This window comes from Cydia amplana, chromosome 2, assembly GCF_948474715.1.
Source record: "Cydia amplana chromosome 2, ilCydAmpl1.1, whole genome shotgun sequence".
Lineage (NCBI taxonomy): Eukaryota > Metazoa > Arthropoda > Insecta > Lepidoptera > Tortricidae > Cydia > Cydia amplana.
In genome coordinates this window covers 20,792,030-20,815,308 of record NC_086070.1, presented here as the reverse complement: position 1 = coordinate 20,815,308, position 23,279 = coordinate 20,792,030, and the positions used below count along the sequence as shown (strand labels likewise).

The window sequence follows — 23,279 nt, the reverse complement described above, 5'->3', positions numbered from 1 at the left end:
TGCCTTATTTGTTACATGAAATGATTGTCTCACTGAATTATTGTAAACTAGCATTTTTAACAATCAATGATATATTTTGCTTGTGACAAAACATTCTAAGTCTTCGCAAAAGTATTTTAAGTATTTTTCTAATGCCCGATAATTATTTGGGAAGTCCAAAAACCAAAATGCCTAAAAGTGATCAGAAATTATCGATTTGAATTTTGGATACTTCATGCGTACTGTATTAAGTAAAGAGAGAACTATTTTGTCTTTGACATCAATTCGTATAAATTAATATTTCGTACCTACATACTATCTTTATTGTCAAGGTATATTTCAAAGATGACACTTATAAGTAATAAAAAGAGTCGATATTGGAAAAATCTGTGTGTAAGTACCCGTAAACGAGGTCAAACGACAGGATCAGTATAAACAACCTAATACGATTTATATTTCATGATCCGCACTCTAATTCCCAAAGCAAAATGCACTGTTTGTAACTAAGGAGGAAAACGTGAAGGAACTAAAAGATATATAATAGCTTATTATATAGCTTTAAGCGGAGACTAGCGCCTGTTCACTTAGGTTATATTTTTATGTGCCTTGAGATTTCTTGGTGCTCTGCTTAGGCTTTTAAAAGAACCTAAGTATGATTAGCTCGCTACTTCAAAATAAGTAGTTTTTATCAAATCATGATCACTATGAGATGAGAAAAAAATAATCATTACAAGTGTATTTCATATTTCCGTACACGGAGGGAAGTTGATAACTCGCGAGAAAAAATGGAAGAAATTTGAACCTTATGTTATTCAATTTAAAGTTCAAATTTCTTTAATAAAATATCTCGAATTATCAACTTCTTCCCGCCGTTTACACTCTAAAAAATGAAGACCAACTAAGAGCAGTTTTCTCTTAGTTGACGTTAAGTTAATTATAACAATAACGATCTTATATAAATCAAATAAACCTGATTACTTAAAACAATAAGTGTATCTGTGATTGAACTAATAAAGTAGGTATGTTATTAATCCTAACAATTGTATACTTTGCATCTATCATTAACTTGTTGGCATAATTATGTAACGTAGGTTGATTCAATCCTTAACAAATTAATTAAAACAGATAAATATGTTAATAGTTATGAACATTTTAATAGTTTATGTGATTATTTTCTCTTTGTTGATTTACATAAGACTTGGTATTTTAATCAACTAAACATATAATATTTAGAACAACGAAGATAAAACATTCAATCCCATTATGATCAAGTTATTGTATTCATTACGAAACTAATATTCCATTCTATTAAGAATTATTTGTTAAATCGATTTTCTTCATAATTAAATTAAATAATCAGTTAATCCGTTCAATCAAGAGATAAGTAGGGGGGCGCCGGTGCACCCGCGGTCCTCCCCGCCCGCGCCCCTGCGGCGCCTGTGACCTAAGCGAGTGGGGAGTCAGTCTCAGCCTCGACGTTCAACATTCAACTACTTAGTCATTCAAGTACGCGTCAACGAAATAAACTTTACTTGTGCCTTTATTTCACGGCAAGCCTGGAACAGTGAACGTGTTACCTTTGCTTTGTGTACCTAATGTATAATAGTGTATGTGCAACATGGAGCAAGTGCTAATCGCGGCGACGGGAATAAAAGGACGGGCCGGGATGGTTATGTGGGAATCCCTGTTGTGGACTAATGAGACCCCAGGTCTACCCAGTAAAACGCCTGTTGGCCGCCTCAAGGCTTTAAGGCGAGGCACGGGAAACGATCGGGACCATGCTTCCGAAACCCCGCCAGCGGCTGTCCGAACTGCGGACTCGACTTCGGAGGAACTGTTTCCATTTACTTCTCTAAGAGTGCGCCATTTTTTGCGCATTGGCCATCCCAGGGACCCTCGTGTAGGCGACAGACGTCCCCGAGCCTGCCGCCAACGGGTAGGGTATAAGGGGGAAATCGACGGTTGTACGCCAAACGGTCATTATATTTGTAGCCCGTTTTAAATGTTAATTATAATATATATGTAAGGTATGTAAAAGAAAGTTCAATTTTTAAATGTAAAACGTTTAGTTTTCTAAATGTTTAGATGAATAAATAACATCTTATTATATATATATTTTTTGTTTTATTCATTTACCCCCTTTTCATAAAACTTTACTTTGTTAAATTTGAATCTCAATTGTTTAATCAGTTCAACTATGAAGCTTGTTGTTTGTTGTTGTCTTTAATTGTACTAGTACAATTGATGAAGAATGGTATATTGTACTAGACAAGATTCATAGTTGAACTGATTAAACAATTGAGATTCAAATTTAACAATTTCTTAGTTCTGGCTAATAAGATGCATAAGTCGATGCAATCATGTTCTTAGTTGAACTTATTAGGGTCAAATAGTTGATACAGTAATTCTTCATGTTAACATTGATTTACATCTTAGTTGAAATGATTAAACAATTGAGATTCAAATTTAACAATATCTTAGTTCAGGCTAATAAGGTGCATTAGTCGATGTAATCATGTTCTTAGTTGAACTTATTTGGGTCAAATAGTTAATACAGTAATTCTTCATGTTAATATTGACCTACATCTTAGTTAAACTGACTTGTTTGTATTAGTTGGTACAGTAACTTATCATGATAATAATTATCAAGCCCTTAGTTGATCTTGCTAGGATCAATTAGTTAGCATAATTATTTTTCGTGTAAATATTGAACAAGATCTTAATTGGTTCAGTTACATAGATATAGTAATAGCAATCAGAATTACCTTATTTGATGTGTCTAAGTTCTTGTTAGGCACGTATGGAATCAAGATGCTTGATTACGACTATCAAGATATTGATAGGGCCAACCAAATTTTTTTTAGAGTGTATCGATTTACTGTTTTCAAAGGAATGGAAAAAGGAATTAAAAAAGACAGGAAAGTTCGATTATTTCGAAAATCACGAAACTTTTACTAGAGTTACTAGACCTATAAGTGCATTTTTGGACCAAAAACCTAAGGTTCCCTGTTGGTAGTTAGAAGGTTATCCATTAATGACTGTCTAGTCATCCAGTATCCAGTATAGGGTACTCGCTTAATGAACACGATGTTCGAAATGTAGAGTTCTACAAATATCATAATTTTATAAAATATGTATTTCAAGTTATGAAGCTGCTTAAAGTCTGCTCCATTATATCAATCATTTTAGAAAAAGCTTCACTAAATAAATAAACCTTCAATAAACTTAAGTTGTTTTAGTATAAAACGCAAGTAAAACATAAACAGATGACCGCATTACATAAACATGCTAGTGGAATGGAAATCAGCCGAATCCCAAGCGGCAGACACTTGTGTGAAAATAGGACAGTGACATTTATATTTAGGGTTCTGGAAGGTCATCTCACAAATATTGTTACATTTGTGTGGAAAATTTATTGTTAATGTTAAGTTGTTAATTAGTATTTTATAGTATTCTAAATTATTGTAATTTATGCTTGGTTAGTCTTTTTCTAAATGTTAACTTACAGTTTAAATTAAACATTATAATACTTAATGCATGCTGTGATTGCCTTTAAGTGGGGGATCAATAATAAAATGTGCCCTCTTAGTATGTTACTTATACTCGTATGTAAAATGTACCTATCCTCTGTTGGTGATCCTAATAAACAAAAAGCGGCCAAGTGCGAGTCGGACTCGCCCATGAAGGGTTCCGTATTTAGGCGATTTATGACGTATTAAAAAAAAACTACTTGCTAGATCTCGTTCAAACCAATTTTCGGTGGAAGTTTACATGGTAATGTACATCATATATTTTTTTTAGTTTTATCATTCTCTTATTTTAGAAGTTAGGGGGGGGGGGGACACACATTTTACCACTTTGGAAGTGTCTCTCGCGCAAACTATTCAGTTTAGAAAAAAATGATATTAGGAACCTCAATATCATTTTTGAAGACCTATCCATAGATACCCCACACGTATGGGTTTGATGAAAAAAAAAAATTAAGTTTCAGTTCGAAGTATGGGGAACCCCAAAAATTAATTGTTTTTTTTCTATTTTTGTGTGAAAATCTTAATGCGGTTTACAGAATACATCTACTTACCAAGTTTCAACAGTATAGTTCTTATAGTTTCGGAGAAAAGTAGCTGTGACATACGGACGGACAGACAGATCGACAGACAGACGGACAGACAGACGGACAGACAGACAGACATGACGAATCTATAAGGGTTCCGTTTTTTGCTATTTGGCTACGGAACCCTAAAAAATAAATAAAATCCAGGGAATGTTCACAACACCAACTGATGATCTGGTCAATATAGCAGAAGCGGCGGCGGTAGAGGTAGTGGAGATCGCTAGTGTACAACAAAAGTGTGTGTAGTGTAATACAAAATAATACCGTTTTATTCGGCGTTGAGGCCCTGGAGATCTAATTAAGTATCTTCAAAGGCCTTCCACCGAACCGACCGAACCCGAACGGACCGAAACAGAACCCAAGACCGAACAGTGGCAGCTTACTCGCTCAACGCATCCATCTAGCGAGGAAATTCTGACATTTAGTTATATTAAACACAGATATATAAAAAAATTGTTTCAAGAGCTCACGTCAATCTTGAATTCGATCTAGACTTCAATCTTGAATTTTAATAATTATAATTCTTGATATGTAAGTGAGATTATTTTATTCCAACTAACGTTTATAACGTGTATACATATATTAGGTACATTCAATTGTCGAGCTATAGGTTGGTTCTAATTTCAAAAAAATGTGGTTTTTTTTGTGTACTTTTAGTTTCGTTTTTTTTTTGCTAGCGGAAACCAAATTATCCAAGACGTTATGCCGATCCCTAAATAATTGGGTTAAGGAAGGTAGTGATGAAAGGAATTCTAAGACATCATACATATATTTAAGGGCATGCAATCTTCAACATTGCCATTCAGCTTGCCAAAATTTTACCTTCCCCTTAACCCGGACAATGTAGCAATAGGAAAATAAAAGTTGCAAATTAAAAGATTCACTTTTCGATACTGATATAGGTACTTAGTATTTTATACAATATACAGCAGCTTCATTATACTTAAGTAAGTACCTATAGCTAATTAATAGGGGGCTCACGCAAAATTGTGGGTTTTATGTTGCGTTTTTACACGTTTCCTCTTCCATCCTCAGATATTTCAGCATAATTATGTACCTACTCAGACCAAAAATAAAGAAATTTAAAATGCCAGGACGAGCCCTGGCTTTAGCGTTTGTTCCAAATTGAATGTAAAAACTTCGCTTCGCTCGGTTGTTCGATTAAGTTATTCTTAATAATTGAATTGAGTTCCTCGGACACATTTTAAATTGATAGGATTCAAAAGAGTACTAAAAGTTAAAACTCTAACTCTACAGAACCCCAGACTATTAAAACACTGGCCATAACGTTTAAATCAATTTGACAATATTTCAGAGTAGTTGTCTTCTGTTCCATATATTTTTTTTTATTAAATCACCTTCATAAAGAAGACATTTCATTTCAAAGGTATTTCCATTCCTTTTGGCGTTTCTAATATTTGTCTTCTCTCTTTGAACTTTGAAGGGCCATCGACGCAATTTACACGAATATTTTTTTAGCTTTTTGATTTAATATGTTTTTGTGAAATTAGCATTCTTATAGTTTAAAGCTTTAGTAGACAAAATAAAAACAAAAAGCTTTTTGTTATTTTATGTCAAACACGAAATATGTCCCTTAGCAACGTAATATTAATTAAACTCGTCGGGTTTCGAATTCCGAGAGCTATTACTTTGCATAAACATAAATATCCAAGTGCTTGACATCGCTCCATTAGTTGCCACAGAGAAATGACAAATGGACGGACAACTAATTTAAAAACCTTTTGAGTTTTTATAAATTTCAGTCCAGTTTGCAATAAAATAAAACGATGCAAAGCACTTACATGTATATTTTTTGTTTAAACTTTATTGACTTAAAACAATTTGTTACGGATTACTAACCGATAGTGTACCCAAATTAACGAATTATCGGATCATTTTTGTGTTTCATGAATAATTCTGTTTTTGATTTATTGCCAAATGAAAGCAATCAACAACAACACAACCTGATTGCAAATACGTCATCCAGCACTATATCAATAATGGTTAGTCGATAGTAGCCAACCCCAGCAATCATTTCCCGTTTGAATCGTAATCAAAAACCCGCGTACATTCTAATTTCCCTCAGGAAGTATGCGTAGTTATGTATAACTATGACGCCTTCAATCTGTTTAATCAGTAAACACCCTCCTTAATTAACAGTCTCGTGAATGGGGTGCTAATGCTCGGTGATTATGCCTTTACGTGTGACGACGGCGGGTGTAAAAGTAGTCCGGTGCGAAACTTTTATTTTAACATATGTACCTGCCAATATGTAGCTGTAAAGGTAGCTAGGTGTTACCCGTGTGTTACCCGTACAGGATCGACTATACCGGGATTTGCTTGACGCAATGTAACCACAAATGTGTCGTATGTCTTGATTTTTGTCGGAGATTTCGCTATGGCGAGAAGGTCCGCTCATTCAAATAAACAAATAAGAATTGTATTTATGTAACTTAAGATTAACATAAGCTAGATTTTACTGAAACTTTTGTAACATTAAGGGCTATTTTTTATTTATTTAGTTTTATAGGCACCTAGAGTTAGACTAAGAAAAGTCTGCAACTATTTTGATAGCATACGCATTGCAAATGTTATTTAAACGCAATATTTTGAAAGACGTTTAAAATATAACACTTGCACTGCGTGTGCTATCAATATCGTTGCAGACTTTTCTTGGTCTAACTTTAACTGCCTGTAATGCTTCGCACTGGTGGGCGACGGGCGACACATAAAATTACAAACGAGTTTAAAACAATCTATTTAGCTTCGTGAGGCATACGAGTAGGCCCTTATAACGTTTACATTCGGTAATTACTACACCAATCTACAAATCCAAGCACAAAGCTTTTACCGACGTACAATTGACATCAAACAAATATAATTGAGCTTTTATTTATAAATAAGTACTCATCGAGTCTTTTATACCGAGCCCAAATTTAATGAGGTGGCGTCATTGACGTATAATATCTAAGGACGGGTTAATGGGGCACTAAACATCGTAGTAGTTCAGCGGTGCTACCCACGAATTCCAGCCAATCGTGCAGTCTAACGCGACTAGTTGCGACCAATAGCGCGCGTAATGCGAACACGTGAACCAATAGCGCGCGTGATGCGAACTCATCAACCAATCGCGTTGTAGCGATTTCACACCGCTGTACTGGCCCCTGTCATGCCTCATTATTATTGCCCGGCAAGCCAGTCCCTAGATATCTATGTCAGTGGGTGGCGTTTATTTTATTTTACTTACTTACCGTGTAAAACAAAATGCCTAGATAATTCACACTTTACTTTATAAACGAAGCATACGTATACAACTGTAAAATTGTTATCAAATGTGATATTCTGAAAATTGTTAAATAAAAATAAAGAAACTGAATAAACAAGATATTATCCAAAACTTGTAAATTGATGCCATGTATTAAATTTGTTGGCCCTCTAATATGAAACGCAGTACAATTTTACTGTAATAGCAGACAATATGGCAAACACAGAACAATACAATGAAATTACGACGGTTCCATACCAAATGGGCCATCACGACTTACATTGTTTCAGTTTTCCTTTATATTTCCAAGTATTCGTTCAAATTTGAACCAATCTGGGAATTTATTGTATTATATGTAACATTTTTGTGTAAATATTTAGCTGTAAAAAATCCAATATTTTTACAGCTTAATATTTAAGTCAGAGTATTTTGGCTGTCGCTATTTTAATTAGATATGGTTTTAAAACTAAGCTTAAAAACTATAATTGTATCTAATCATATACATTTCACGATTATGAGTTTTCATAATTAGGTACGTAATGTTTTACAAGAAATTAATAAATATAATTGGACTAGGTATTGTCTCCGACCATTTGTCAGAGTACGAATTTTTTTTAATGCCTATATGCGCTTGTTAATTGCCAATAGAAAATACAGTGGAGTGTTATTTATTGGAAGGTCATATGTCAGGCTCTAGGAACCTTATAAAATTGTTTAAAAACCGCATGCAAAATGCACAATTTACTAATTGCACAGCGGAACAAGCTAGACTAATTTGGCACACTAGTACACAGGTGTATGCAAGATTCCTCGTAAAGTAAACATTAAGAACATCCGCTCTACATTCTCAGATAAGTACCAAGTTAGTGGTCGAGGAAAGAGCTTATGCTGCAGACATTGTAAAGATCCTTGGATTCTGGTTATCTGTATGAAGATTTTGTATAAGATAATGAGGTAAATCATGCAAATTTAGTTAACAGGACAGTAATGGCATCACTTTGAAATCTATACGTCTGTCTATCCATTTACAAGATGATAAAAAGGGGAGGCTGAAGATACTGGTTAGCTAATGAGTTAATGACGCCAACACAAATTATCAATATCATCTGACAAACAAATAAGAAGACATGATGACCGATAATTAAAAAAAAAGCGGCCAAGTGCGAGTCGGACTCGCCCATGAAGGGTTCCGTATTTAGGCGATTTATGACGTATAAAAAAAAACTACTTACTAGATCTCGTTCAAACCAATTTTCGGTGGAAGTTTACATGGTAATGTATATCATATATTTTTTTTAGTTTTATCATTCTCTTATTTTAGAAGTTACAGGGGGGGGGACACACATTTTACCACTTTGGAAGTGTCTCTCGCGCAAACTATTCAGTTTAGAAAAAAATGATATTAGAAACCTCAATATCATTTTTGAAGACCTATCCATAGATACCCCACACGTATGGGTTTGATGAAAAAAAAATTTTTGAGTTTCAGTTCGAAGTATGGGGAACCCCAAAAATTTATTGTTTTTTTTTCTATTTTTGTATGAAAATCTTAATGCGGTTCACAGAATACATCTACTTACCAAGTTTCAACAGTATAGTTCTTATAGTTTCGGAGAAAAGTGGCTGTGACATACGGACGGACAGACAGACGGACAGACGGACAGACGGACAGACAGACAGACAGACATGACGAATCTATAAGGGTTCCGTTTTTTGCCATTTGGCTACGGAACCCTAAAAAACACACTGTTTAAAATCATTTCGGTAATGCGAAAGAGTTAAAGCTAAAGGTTAGTGTTTGTATTGTACCTACCTAATACTATTTGTTAAATCCACCGTCAGTAAACTTTTACAACGTTGTCGTTGTAACTTTTCACGACATTAACTCTTGCAGCTTACACGTTTTCTGAAAGCGACAAAGTTCTCGACTGCATACATTATGGACATGACCTCGATAAAATAGATGTATCTAAGGAAGTAAGTACATTTCGTTCCCCTGTCCCTACTTCTTTACTGATTAAACCCTGAAATAAATAATGAATACACGAATTCATTGATTAAACAGCTAGTTAAATTAATGAAAAACTGGTTTTACGTATTTTATTAAGTATGAGAGGCCTAAAACGCATAGAGATAAAGCGATTATACGTACCGTAAAACAGGGTGAGTTTTGGAAATACTGAGTTGGGATACTTTGATAGTTTGAAAGTTTAAATTAGCTTTACTCATTATTTTCCCGATCTGTTCGTCTAACAAGTTGCATTATTATACATATTTGTTTACCTACTACTAACGATTCTGAATAAAAATTTGTTACGGCTGAAAAACTGAAATATCGAAGTCGCCCCTGCATTTGAAAGTCACCCCGGTTTACCTTATTTAACATGACACTTGCAACACAATCATCATATATTTTCAGTACAATGACAATAAGATTAATTGTCTTGCAAAGAAAGTGATAACATACTATTTTCCTACTAAATTCGTGCTATGATTTAAGAATGACAGGTAAGTAAGTATATAAGACAATGATCCGATCTGGCGACCTAATTCTACAAATAAAATTAGTAATTTTACAAATCAAAATAATTAATTCTTCCGAATTGTCTATTAATTTATTGCCTCAAATGTACCTTTGGCCGAAATAGATAAAAACAATTTACAACCATTACTAAAGCTTAAAATACTCCTAAAATCTTTGGCCGCTCACAGCCGATATTTAGCGCCAAATTTCCGAATAACGAGTTCATGTCACTTTTGTATAAATAAAACCGCCCATTATTCAATTTTAATTTTTCAACCCAGGGTTCCAAGTACAATTTGGAAGGTTCAACTTTTTAATTAAAAGGATAAGGACCGCGTGACCTTTTTCCATTGTATCGATAGAACCGGCAATTCAGCAATTTCATAAGCAGATTTATTATTGAGATATGTACGTAATCGCGCTTTGTTAGAATTGCCAGTGACACCTGCGGGTTAATTTTATTATCAATAGGTAAGCGCTTTGTATAACACTTTAGTCAGACGTTAATTATTTTGTCAATTATGTATTGTGTGCGAGGAAAAGAAAAAAAAAACAGCAAAAACAGCAGAAAGAGTCACAGAATGTACCTATTGTTACTTAATGTTAATGCACTTATATTCCACAAGTCTTATCTTTCCACACAGACTCTATCACAAAACTACTTATAGTGTGACATTTTAACATATATACAAATCACAATTTTATTATTATGATGACAAAGCCGCATAAAAAATTGGATCAAGCGCCACGAATATTATATTTATCTCTTTTATATTGTAAAACTTGTATATTGTGGACCATAAACCAAAAGGCATAAGCCTTTTGTAATAAGGTCCACCGATGTACAGTTAAGAGTGTTGCTGTTTGTACTATAAGCAGCTTTGTTTGGTGCATGACGTGTAAATAAAATAGGTTGTTTAATGGGAAATAATCCCTAAAAATACATTGTAACTCGAAAAAGAGATCAAATTCTCCATCCACCTCCAAGAATCCCTTTTTTGTACTAATAAATATTTTGAATAATAAAAAAATTGGTGCGATCAATCATTTTATGTATTAAAACTTTTTAATTAAAACTTTGATTTGATTTAGGTACCTAATAAATGCCAAGCGTTGGATAATATTTTATAAGAAAAAAGCTTTACATAATTGAGTTTTTATCTCGTCTCGCTCCTGGTTTGTGCCCTTTGTAAAGTTTTTAATTGCTTATCACAGTTTTCGTAGTATAATAATTAAAAATAGCGAAAAATAATATTTTAGCTTACTTACATAGTTATTCGCAAAAGGTGGACAAGTTTGAAATAATCCGAATTAAACCATTAAAAGTTTAAGACACTGCAAAATACGCCTTGTAAATTCAACGCTGACATTACTGAACAGTTATAGTTATTTACAACGGTAACAACGTATTGTAAAGGGTCATTCAAGGATGGGTATATATAACTAGGACTAGGACACGCTCAGACTGCGGGCGGCAGCTCTGCCAACGCGAGCTCCTGATGATACTACTCAGTACGGAGTGAAACATGTCGAACGATTTTCGACTTAAAATACGTGAGTGACCCGTTTTAATATCTGTGTCTCAGGGAAGTTTTGTTATTTGTTCAGATGTTTATGTATTTGATAATATCTTTGTATATCAGTAGGCGATACTAATGGTACTCGTAATCAAACATGATATTGCCGATTAGTTTTTATTTTATTTAAACGTGCAAAACAATAAAATTAAAAAACATGATGATTATCCGCGCTTCCGGGCACGCACTTCCATCTCGCTCACGCTTATGCTCATTGAGAGTGAGAGAACACGAACTTACTATGCCTTCAGTTGATCAATAGTTATTTGTACAACAAGAGATCAAAGTTTGATATTTCTTCGAGTGCCTATTTTGAGTCCCGTGCAAGCGAAAGATTAGAATCTTGATAACTTTGATCTCGTGTAGTTCACCTCAGCAGTGAGAACATATTAGAGAATCCGAAATAGTTATTTGTACAACAAGAGATCAAAGTTTGATATTTCTTCGAGTGCTTATTTTGAGTCCCGTGCAAGCGAAAGATTCTATACTAGATTCACGAGCGTAGCGAGTGAATCTAATTTAGAATCTTGAGCGTAGTAAGGGACTCAAAAGCGCACGAGATGTAAATAACTTTGATCTCGTGTAGTTCACAAAACTTTTCACCTCAGCAGTGAGAACATATTAAAGAACCCGAAAAATGTATTCCTTCTTCAGCACTTACCTCTATTCACTCATGTTTACCAACAATTAAGTTTTCACCTCAGAAGCTCGAACCCTACTTTGCTACTTAAAAACAGTGAGCAAAATCGCATTTTGCTCATTTTGTCTCACTCAGTGAACAAAATGCGATTTTGCTCACTGTTTTAAAAACAGCAAAGCAAAGTGCCCTTGTTCGAGCTGCTGAGGTGAAAAATGTATTCCTTCTTCATCACTTACCTCTATTCACTCATGTTTTCTTAAGATATACCAACAATTAAGTTTTCATCTCAGTAGCTCGAACAAGGGTAGGTACTTAGCTACTTAAAAACAGTGAGCAAAATCGCATTTTGCTCATTTTGTCTCACTCAGTGAGCAAAATGCGATTTTGCTCAGTTTTTAAGTAAGAGTTGTTCGAGCTGCTGAGGTGAAAAAGTTTTCATTTGTCACGCCAACGTTTGCCCCACAAACCCGATGAATTCGTACCTACCCTATTAATCATCAAATTCCGTAATATCAGGCTTTTTAACCATCCCTTTGTATTTTGCTTGCGCAAGGACATTGATAATTAATTTCCAAACTCCTCAATTCGGGACGCCGACGCCTATTGTACGATAAAGACAAAAACAGACAATGAAAGCATTAAAATGGGCAGTTAGGTTTATGAAAAAAATATCATATAATTTGCATTTTCATATGTATATAATTTGTTATAGTCAATAAACTGGTATAAATAATGTGAAAATTAAAAAAATTCGATTTTTTTAGATAGGTATACCTATTAGTGACCGGTTTAGGTACAGTACAGTACGCTGTCTGCATAGAAATTTACTTACTTGCTTACTGTACTTAGGTCATACTAAAAGTACGTATAATCTCAAACACTGTAGTACCTAGATATGCAACATTTTGTTTTATAATCGTTTTTCTGAACTCTTTCTGACATTGCGTACAAATTTTCTTTACGACGGAATCAACCTAAGAAGAAGTACACTGCCTATTTTTCCTCAGGCACTTTTTTATGAAAATATATTATGTACCTATTTAGAGTCACGTTTTCTGATTTATACGTGTACCTACACGCATTTTAATGGACACATAACACGATACATGTACCTACTCAGGGATGTTGCGGATACCGATTTTTTGACATCCGCGGATGCGGATGCGGATTTTTAAAGGTTCACATCCGCGGATGCGGATGTCAAGATAAATACATAAAAAACGTCAAATATTATATTTTAGTAATTTTTGTTTCAAAAAACTGGTCAAGTACGAGTCGGATTCGCGTTCCAAGGGTTCCGTACATTAAGTCCCACTCACGCTTGACTTGCTCATTTCTAATAGGTTTTTTTGGCTAATGACTAAATTACCTAGGAGACTAGCACTTACACCGATGCTAAAACGTTCCTGTACCTACCTGTTCCACATCCGCATCCGCATTAACTCCGCATCGATTTTATGCGGATGCGGATGCAGATGCGGATGTTGAAAATAATGCGGAAGTTCCGCGGTTGCGGATGCGGATATTCGCAACATCCCTGATGTACATGTATTTAGGATTTTTCACTTGACTCATTTGGATGACTAATTTTTTTCTGAATCTGCTGATTTGCCATTTTTTGTAAATTTTTAACATTGAGCACACTACTGTGGTTTTAGTTTAGGGCGTCGCTGTTAAAATACGTCCTTCTCGATAATCATTGTAAAATTAATAGGAAAGCGACTAACTTCATAATCCGACTACAAACAGTTGCACGATCCTATTTCTTCCATGCACGAACATTCCCGAAGACGACTGATCTGACGACTGATGTGACGACTGGTCTGGCCTAGTGGGTAGTGACCCTGCCTGTGAAGCTGTCGGTCCTGTGTTCGAAAATCCTAGTAAGGGCATTTATTTGTGTGATGAGCACAGATATTTGTTCCTGAGTCTTGGGTGTTTTCTATGTATTTATGTATGTGTATATTATATATATCGTTGTCTGAGTACCCACAACACAAGCTTTCTTGATCTTACCGTGGGGCTTAGTCAATTTGTGTAAAAATGTCCCATAATATTTATTTATTATATTATTTATTTATTTATTATTATTCCCGTAATATATTTCTTGACAGACAACACACAACCTAAACCGTAGGTGGGAAAATTAAATTCGAAACATTATTATACTCTTCAAATGTTATAGAGCTCCATTAGGAACGTAATTTTTGAAATGTATCCATCCCCTAAGATGATGAAAATAGGGTTGATAATTTTTAAAGGCTTCTACGCGGAACATTTCGTGGGCGGCTATATTGCGAATTCCACCACATTATACCAGCATTATAAATTCAAAATAAAATTAAATAATACAATGACGTACGGTCGACGTCAAAGATATGTTTACAGTTTTCGCTTTATTACAAAGGAGTAAAGTGCAAAAGTGTAAATATATCTCTGACGTCGACTGTACAAACATATTTTATTCCACGATTCTACCTTAACCTTTTAGACGCCGTGTCAAACACAAAAGCTGTCACTCAGACGCCACGTCATTGAAGTGTCAAAACTGAAGTTGAACTTTATGTCAATGCACGTAGGTCGGTGTTACTCTGTGGTCTGTGACCGATTAATCCGTCTTTGGCGTTGGACCTGCGGTGCCAATATATACGTCTTTGGCGTGGAAAAGGTTAAAGCCTAGCTAATACTGCCTGGAATAACTAATGATGGACATTAAAAAGGTCTCATTTCTATGTGAGGTTTCTAGGTGGCCGAGATCTTAGAGCATTCATCTTAACCCTCGGGACTAGCGGATCAGCCCGCCTTGGCAGTTTGTTCTGATTCCCAACCAAGCGTAAAATCTCAATATAAATAGGAATCCAGCCGCCTTCTAACGTTAACATAAAGGTAGGTATTACATAAGACAGAACTAGATCTTCGTTAGATATATATTAGCTTATTACGGGTACTATTCACTAAAGGCGAATTTAAAAAAGTTATGGCTAGCAGACGAAACTTAAACTTAATTTGAAGGATGTGTGCAGTATTGTAGGTTTTGTATATAATATATTTATTATAAAATATATATGTATTTAGTTGTATATATATATGTATATATTTGTTGTAGGTAAGCTACTAATATTATAATATGTTAAGTATTAAGTAGAAACTTTTCGTTTTTTATTATTTAATTTCTTTTCTTTTTTCCTTTTTTGCGGCGTTGGTAAGGTACAGATGTCTACCGTCTCCAATTCTCCTCAATTGCTCAAAGGTTAACTGGAAGAGATCCTTAAAGGGATAAGTTCGCTTTTGTACAAATGACGAATGTTATTTTTCCTGTTTTGATCTGATTGTTGTACAATAAAGTGTTTTACTACTACTATATGCTACTACTACTACTATTCAAATGTTCTTACTAAATTAGACTAGCTAGGTAATAGTCAAGAAAGCCAATCAGCACAAAAAGGTTTGTCATAAAAGTAGTGCATAATACTTTCAACGAAAAGTGTTTTGAGCATAATCGTAATCATAACTCTCTTGGGGTTTTTGCAAAAAGTTTTCCCTTTTTAGATAAACATTAAAGTGCTGCCAAAAAGTCCCCTTTCAGTTTTATTTTTGACGTGACATGATAAGTGACGACCGGACAACAACTACGGAACCCTGAGCATAGCGCGAGCTTTAGGCTTTGACATCAAAATGTACGTTCGAATTGGCCTCCATGTCATTTAGTTCTCAGTTGCATATTTAATAATATATGTCTGTGTCTCACGGAAGTTTTGTTTTTAAAATATCGATTCTTCTTATAAATAATCACGAATTGGTAAAAGTAAAAAACGTCACGTTACAGAGCTAGTTAATTTCCTAATATAAACTAAGTACGTACATATGTAGTTTGAATACATTTTATTGCGAATCAGGGCTCGAAATTACCAAGATAATTAAAAAAATAAAAATTGGGTAAATAAATATCGCAATATTGATTACGTAAATAATACGATAAATATCGTGATATTTACCTATCCTTCAGTATCATGTTGGATACTTAAAACTAGATTTGGTACTTACCTAGAGTAAAACGGGTAATACCAGTTAAATATAGAAAGAGTGGGACCTGTACCTAAAGGGACCCAACCATTGTAAGGTAACCTTTTTATTCAATTGATATATCTTAATACCTACTTCAAATAAATAACATGCAACATTAAACAATAAAAACATTTTTTGTTTAAATTACCTATTGCAGGATACAATCATCGTGTTTAAAAATTAATTAAACGCTTCCTTTGCTTACCTACTAATTTATCCAAAGAATGCCGATTTCATTTCCTTTAAAATTTCACACAACTGTATCAACACTCCACATAAATACACTGAAAAAGTTTGAAGCATCCACTATCCATACAAACTTGTGAAAGGCTTAACACTCGAGTTAACTCTTATGATACCGAGTTCACATCGTTACACTCCCGAACGTCATAAAATGGTGATCAAATACACGTCCTTACGACACGGTACCCAGAAGGAGACTAATGTACACAGCATCGCAGGGTTGACGCGGTGCCAGTGTGCGTGAAACCCCCATACCTGCACAGTGTACACAGAGATTGGATGGAAGTGTGCGTGATTTTCTTTGCCTGTGTCCGTGATTTTCCGAGTACTGATAGTCGGCGATTATGAATGTGTGTACCCGATCACCTACAAGTAAAACGTGTATTGGTACCCGGGCAGCTCGCGCATGACCGAAAATCTTGAAAAATATATCCGTTTGGCGCTTTATTTGAATATTGCGCAGTGAGTAAGCGATGAATAAGTGTAAGTTCTTAATAAAAGTTTATGGTTTTTTTTTCGTAAGTACGGTTTGTATTGTAGTGATTATGATATTAGCAGATAAAATAATTCACGATTAGGTATATTTACATGCAGAATAAATTTTACTTTTGAAAGTGATTTTGGAAATTGAAAACCAATCAGCCATCACGTTTTATAGATACTTAGGTAGTGATTTAGTAGGTATGTTAGGTAGGTACAACGGGTACTTATACCGGTCAAATTCATAACCCTCCTTTTGTTTCGCCGTGGTCGGGAAAAAATATCCACACCATTCAACGCTACTACGTTCTCACAGTCCTATGTCTTTGTTATACCTTTATTAGATGAACTACCAGTATCCAAAGTGCTGGTAAAGGAAGGCGCTTCCTCCTGTTTGTATATTTCAAAATTCTGGGAATATATTATTTCTGGTTGACGAGGACTAGAAATTTGACTTTAATTTTGTGGGTCGGTTAGCAGGTCGGTTAGCAGGTCGGCAAACTGAAGACTGTGGTCGACGGTGTTTGACATTTGCTAAGTGTTCTTTCAGCAGAGTGGAAATGCTATAAGTACATATGAAAGATGACACTCACAGTCTAGCTTATAAATTAGTGCAATTTATACATTAGTATTGGATATCTCATTTCACAGGCCTCAGGAATTCAACCATTTCAAATATTTTTAACTTATATGTACTCATTCCAACTCAACTTTTTTCGAATTTTTATTCATTATAAGTTTAAAATTAATTTAAGCTCAAGTTTTGGACCTATGTCTCATTGCACTATTTGAAGGAAGGTTCACTTTCATACCATACTATTATATACCATATTCAATGTATCATTATACAGCCACATAATTTTATGTTATCCATTAACTTACCTACTCACATCTGCCAACCTAATAATACCCACTTGCTGTTTAATATTAATGCGTTTAAATTTATTTCTCATTTTCAAGTCTCAACCTCAAACCAAATCTGTGGGTGTAGGTACAGTAAATAGTTACGTAATAATATTTTACAGTACATATGGGGCTACTTTTCCGCACTAGTGCGTAAAATAGCATTTTTCGTGCGATGTCGAAACTTTAAAGTGCTATATGTACGTACTGTAAAACGTTGTTCGATACACGTGCGAATAGGTAATTCGCAACTCGTGTCGATTTAAAACACTCCCTTCGGTCGTGTTTTAATTTATCGCCACTCGTTTCGAATTTCCTCTTTTTCGCACTTGTATCGAAAATAACTATTGCACAACGATGCGGGCGCAAAGGATTAAGGGTCTATAAATAAGGTTAGTTATTCAGCGTTAGTTTTATCACATTTTTGTTAAGCCTACGGTGGCTTTTAGTTTTATGATAACTTTTTAACACTTTTCGCTTACTACAGGCCATCATAAAATAATCAGCAAAACATTTTATGACAGGCCTGGAGACGCAGAGAAAATTCTAATAGTTATTTTCTGTCCAGGTACTTAAAAAGTGTTGCGTGCCAAATTTAGTCAATTCCATTACCTAACAATATTATGGGTGTGACAATTTGTAAACTGAATAAAATTGTTTGTCAGCACGGCTAGCACATGATTACCCGCGGGATAGCTCGCGCCGCGAGAGACGGCAGTCGCCCGTCACAAATTTCTATCTCTATCTGTCAATTCCTCGATTTTGGCAGCATGAGTTCGCACATCGAGAAAAGAGTTCCACGAGAGAGAGCCATCCCGCGCGCGACTTAGCCAATGTGGCCATTTATACATGGAACAAACTTTTCATTCGTGGCAACACTGAATCGGTAAAATAATAATCGGATAAGTAATGAATAGTCAGCCTTAGAAACGGAGCGTCCCTAGTCACGATAACTTTGTCTCTTTCTCGCAGTATGAAGAATAAGAAATAGCAAATATTATTTTTAAGTCGAAAATGTCAGTGTCAATACTGTCAATCAAAATTTGATTCGCTTTGTCGTTACAAGTTGGGATATATTATTATAATTATCTAAAGATTACCTACCTAATCATTAAAATACAACTCCTTACGAATAATTGGCGTTTTGTTAAAAGTTTTGGCTAACAAAATACCATCTTTACGAAGAAGTCAAGTTGTAAGTACGTACACAATTCAATCTTCATAAAGCTCTTTTCCGTTGTCTTTTGCAAAAAAATTACATTCCTTTTAAATCTTATTTACAGACTAAATATCTTATGCTAATCCCCGACATATCTCCCTTATGGCTTCGAAGATAGATTGAATGATAATCATGCACAAGCCTGTCATCAAACACGGAGGTATTCTCTACACCTAAGCATGCTGCTGCTAACCGCAGCCCTCCTGCCATCACGGAGGACATAGAAGGGCTCAAGTTGGGAACCTACTCCGTGCAAGGACAGTCGAGTGTTGATAACACTTCTCAAATAATGTGACTTTTAAATAAATACTACCAAAAACTTTAAATGATTTTATTTACTTTGACCTTTTTGAGATAGGTACTCAGATTTAAGTTACGATTCGTCGGAGTCGGAGCGCATTTCACATTTGTATGCCCAAAGCCGGTCGGCTGCTTGCGGATCGGATGGCTCCGGACGGATTCTATCGCTTCTGCCACACATTATGTAATAGGTACACTGAAAAAGCACTCCGGCGCGGCCCAACTCTAGCCGGTCGGTGGGAATCGTAACTTAAGGATTAGGCTAGTACCAACTCGTACACTACAAAGTAAGTATTACGGCTGTGGTCTTCTGTGAGGTGGAGGTTGAGTTGAGCTGCCAGATTCATTATTTGCATTCTTTGTGGAATGATGTTTCACAAAATTTCGTCTAAATCGGTTCGGCGGATTAAGCGTCAAGAGGTAGCATATAGTCAGCAGCAATAGTTGCTAAGCGGGCGAGGTGTTCAAAATTACCTTGACGCGCTCTTATTCTCTTAACAATAAAGTCGCGTCAAGATCATTTTGAACACCTCGCCCGCTTAGCAACTATTGCTGCTGACTGTACATAGGTACATATTTACTTTTGCATTTACTTATTATAAGTAAGGTTGATCGCAATATTCAGGTCGGGATTGTGTTGTTTATATCCCGCAATGAATGGAAACACCTAAGGAGCGACATAATATAGGTTGTCAACAATAATTGCATGTAAAAATACGCGTGTAAGTAAATATAACGGGTTAGCACTGATTGATAGCACGTAATTGTTTCGCGGATTAGCAATGTACTATTTTTGTATCAATTATTTATGTTTCTATTAATTATCCCCCAGTCAATTCGCCACCAAAGGTTTGCTTTGTTGATGTGGTCGTGATCGTACAATCTTAGGCTTAGATTTTTTTCTGTCGGATTTTCGTTTAACTTAAGAGAACAAACAAGTCATTGTGAAAAAATATAATCATTTTGATATTAATGGCATGATCATGAAACTCAAGATTCAAATTATACTTAAACAAAAAAGTGTTGTAGTATGAAATAAATATAAAATATGGAAAATTATCTTTCTTTTAGAACAAAAGTCAACAAAACTTCGACCAAATGCGCTTGTCGCGACCCTCTAGCCTCGAAGACAATTTCTCTCATTTTGACGTTCAAACGCGGGACATTTTGTCTCCCATAGTACACTCGTGCTACGATTTTCGAGAGTATCCCGCGTGGAACTGTCAAACGACAAAATTATGTCGCTTTGACATTTGTCCGCGAGACAGCGGGTTGTCGCGCGGTTCTTATGCTACCGATTCGCGAGAGAGCTCTATGTCGCGGCATTTTCTCGCCTGTCGACTGTCGCGCCCATCATGTGCTAGCCGTGCAGGATAGAATGGCTATTGATATAATTAACAGCGGTAATCCAATCGAGATTGTTGACAATATACAAAAAACTGATTTTTATAGCCAGCTACTAAAATATTTTTCCTATGTCGGTATGTAGAGGAAGGAATTTATTTTTCACCTCAGCAGCTCGAACAAGGGTACTTTGATTCTTAAAAACAGTGAGCAAAATGCGATTTTGCTCACTGAGTGAGACAAAATGACATTCAAGTGACCTTTATAGTCACACGTCATTTCAACATGCGGGGTCTAATAAAAGTTCGAAATACTTGGGTTCTATTATCTCTGTCCCTTTCACACTGTTAGCAAAAAGAAACAGACAAAAAAAAGTTAAAACGACATTCAACGGTATATTCACGGTTTATAATAGACCCCCGAAAAACTTCAGACCGCATCGTTCCAAACCACGTACGAGTATGAATTCTTAATAATTAATTAATAAAAATAAAGTTTAAGATTTGATAAAAACTGATAAAATACTATATTTTAGGTATTTTATTGTACAATTAAAATAATGAACTCAAAAAATACACTGATCATCACGCAAAATTAATTATTTTACTTTTAAGAATTTCTACCATAGTTGACAAATAGTACCTACGTATCCGCAATTCGGACCGTATCTTACAAAGATTTTTTTTACAAAAAAAATTTGTCGATTGAAGTGTCAGTTAATATTTGTTATTTCTATATTATTTTACTGGAATTTATTATTACGTTTTGTTTTTGTGTTCCATTTCGGTAATTAAACTTAATTGTTTGTATATCTTAAGAAAACATGAGACAGCTTGCTGGTGACTATAAGCGGTTACCTGAGAAACTAAAATTTTAGATACAGCACACGGATTGGGCGTCTCATAGTAAGTGTGGCTGAAAAATACGTATGTTATACCTAAAGCGCCTTGAAAATCCGTTAGCTTTTGTTTTATTCAACCGTTTAGTACATAATTTATCTGTACAAAATATCACATTTTTTATTTCTTATTTTCAGGTTGTAATATAGACCTACAACAAAATTAAACGAGAGCGCACAAAGCAGTCATTACGTTATAAAATATTCATGCCATGCGGGCGCATGAAAAAATAAAAGTAATGACCTTAATGCGTCAAAAATCATAGGGCTTTATTTATTAATAATTCGTTCTTGATAACTTTATGAGATAAAAAATACAATGCCCATAGAGATAATTAGAGAGTTCATGGCGGTAAATTAGGATTAGCAATAATTGGTACTTAAGGGGCCCATCACTCATTAACAGCCCGCCGGACGGTATCGGCCTGTCAGTTAAAACAAAAAGTTGACAGTTCCGTACAACTGACAGGCCAGTACCGTCCGGCGGACTTTTAATCAGTGGGCCCCATTATGTACGAGTATACCACAATATTTGCCTACACATTTTTGGTGCCTGGTTGCCGTGTTGCTGTTGTGCATTGAAATGATATAAATAACTCGATTTAGGAAAAATTTAAAAGCCTCGAGTTCTTTGGCTTCCAGACTTACCTAGCCTAGCAACCGAGTACTACCTAGTAAATTTCGTCCTTTATTTATTATTATGGTATTATTTACTTTTTTATATATTTCATTAATTGAAAACAAACAGTTATTCATGAACATAAAGCAGAAGAAAATATTTCCTGGATTTACATAATTATTAACATACGTAGCTAATGAAAGTGAATTTAATAAATGTTGGTAGGTATGTTATAATCACTCCCTTTTGTTGTTTCAAATGCTAGCTCGGATTTCGCAAATCGGATTTATTCAGTGTGACGCGCCTAAGAAAAATACTGTCTTATTTACCTACATAAGAGTAAATCTGCTTAGTATATTAAAAAGCAAAAGCAGCTATTATTGCTTACAAAAAAGTCGTATTAAATTAATTTGGAACACCGCACCCGCTTCGCTCATTCTGCTTCGAACTAATTCAGATATTAATAGGAAGACAGTCAAGATATCTTGTTAATTTAATCATCGAAGGTAATTGTAACCTGTTGTCGTAATGTGTCATTCACGGTAATTAATTATATTAATTATATATCAAACGCGGCATAGAATAACAAGCAAGAAACTGGCATGAGCCATGAGCAAAATTATAATAGGTACTTTGTTGAATTGGTAAATGTTGAGTTGATCTCTTCCGGAACACGCCATCTGACGTATTAAAATTATACCTACTAGGATTACTTTGGTAGTGGGCAGACTATTTGTTATATTGCACTTAATATTCATAGATTGGGATAATATAATTAAACATCGCGAAAACTCACGAAACCAAGACACATGTGCTGTATTAAGGCCCGATTCGGATTTTGAAATAGACATCTGCTAGATATTTTTTAGACGTCACCAAGATACGATAACGATATGTTTAAGATCTAACCTGTCAAATTTGACATTTCTGCGATTCTGCAGATACTCTTTAACGATTTCCACAAGATATGAATTGGAAAAGTGACATTGGTTGCCCGAATTGAGCTGCAAAAGAGGACTAGTTCAAATCTAAACTATAACGTATCTAGAATGGATCTAATACGTGTCGTCTCTTGTGAATATCTTGAAGTTCGAATACGGCAGTTATTT

General features: G+C 35.0%; 1 protein-coding gene across 1 annotated transcript in view; it reads right to left on the bottom strand.

Moving 5' to 3' along the window:
• Positions 1-16,870, bottom strand: part of LOC134660074 (zwei Ig domain protein zig-8-like) — a 146,365-nt gene extending 129,495 nt beyond the window's left edge. The window contains exon 1 of the mRNA XM_063515777.1: positions 16,370-16,870. The gene's annotated coding sequence lies outside the window, so the exon portion shown is untranslated. The remainder of the gene's footprint in view (positions 1-16,369) is intronic.
• Positions 16,871-23,279: the final 6,409 nt, after the last annotated feature.